The following is a 1,153-nucleotide window of genomic DNA, read 5'->3' as shown; positions in this document are numbered from 1 at the left end:
ATAATGATAAAGGAGTAAATTCTCCAAGAAGACATAATGATCCTAAATGTGCATACAGCTAAAAATAGAGATTGAATGTACATAAAGCAAAATCTGACTTAAATGAAAGGAGAAATAGATGAATTACAATTAGAGTTGGAAACACCAACATACTTCTTTTAATAATTGATAGAACAAGTAGACAGAAAATCATTAAAAATATAGCAGACCTGAATAACACAAATCACCAGTTTGCTCCAATTAACTTTTATAGAACACCCCATCTCAAAACAGGAAAATTCACATTATTTTCAACTACGTGTGAAAAATTCACCACAAAGAACCATATGGTCGACCATAATATGTTTCAATAAATTAAAAGAGATTGAAAACATATAGAGATTGTTCTCTGACAGAACATTACATTACAAAACTATAATTTAAAAATATCTAGAAAATGCTTAGTTAGATATGAATCAACACACTTATAAATGACCCATAAATCAAAGAAAAATTAGAAAATATTTAGAACTGATTGATAATCAAAGTACAATATATCTAAATCTATATGTCTACAGCTACAGAAATACTTACATGAAAATTTATAGCTTCCAATGATTATATACAAAAAGAAGAAAGGTAAAAATTAATGATCAAGGGCAGGACTTCAGTAAATTCTGAATGAAGACCTTGGCAAATCCTTACACAAGAAAACAACAATAAAACTGGACAAAACTTTCAAAACCTACCATTACAGAACTCTGTAAATTAGCCAAGGGCATAAAACAAATTGAGAAGAATCTATTCAAGACAAACTGATAAACCTCAGAAGAATGTTGGGAGTCTGTGGCATTTTAGCCTGGGGTTCTACCACATCCACCTCCAGCTCCCCGCCATGGTTTATCTCCGGAAATGTGGCAGGTCATAAGGAGCAGCAGCTTAACTGCTGGAGGAAGTGGTCCTGATTTAGAATTGAGCATGTAAAATGCCAGGACTGGTATCATTGTTGAAAACAAGAGCAACCTTAATGACAAACTATAAGGGAAGGCTGACATAAAAACTAGCTTGAGATCTTGATACTGGTTGTGGCAAGCAAGAGATAAGCGAACCAAATAGAAATTATATATATATATATATATATATATATATATATATATATATATATATATATATA

Source organism: Pteropus medius, unplaced genomic scaffold (genome assembly GCF_902729225.1).
Source record: "Pteropus medius unplaced genomic scaffold, Ma_sr-lr_union100, whole genome shotgun sequence".
Lineage (NCBI taxonomy): Eukaryota > Metazoa > Chordata > Mammalia > Chiroptera > Pteropodidae > Pteropus > Pteropus medius.
The sequence above is the reverse complement of the archived record's forward strand: the minus strand, read 5'-3'. Positions refer to the sequence as shown.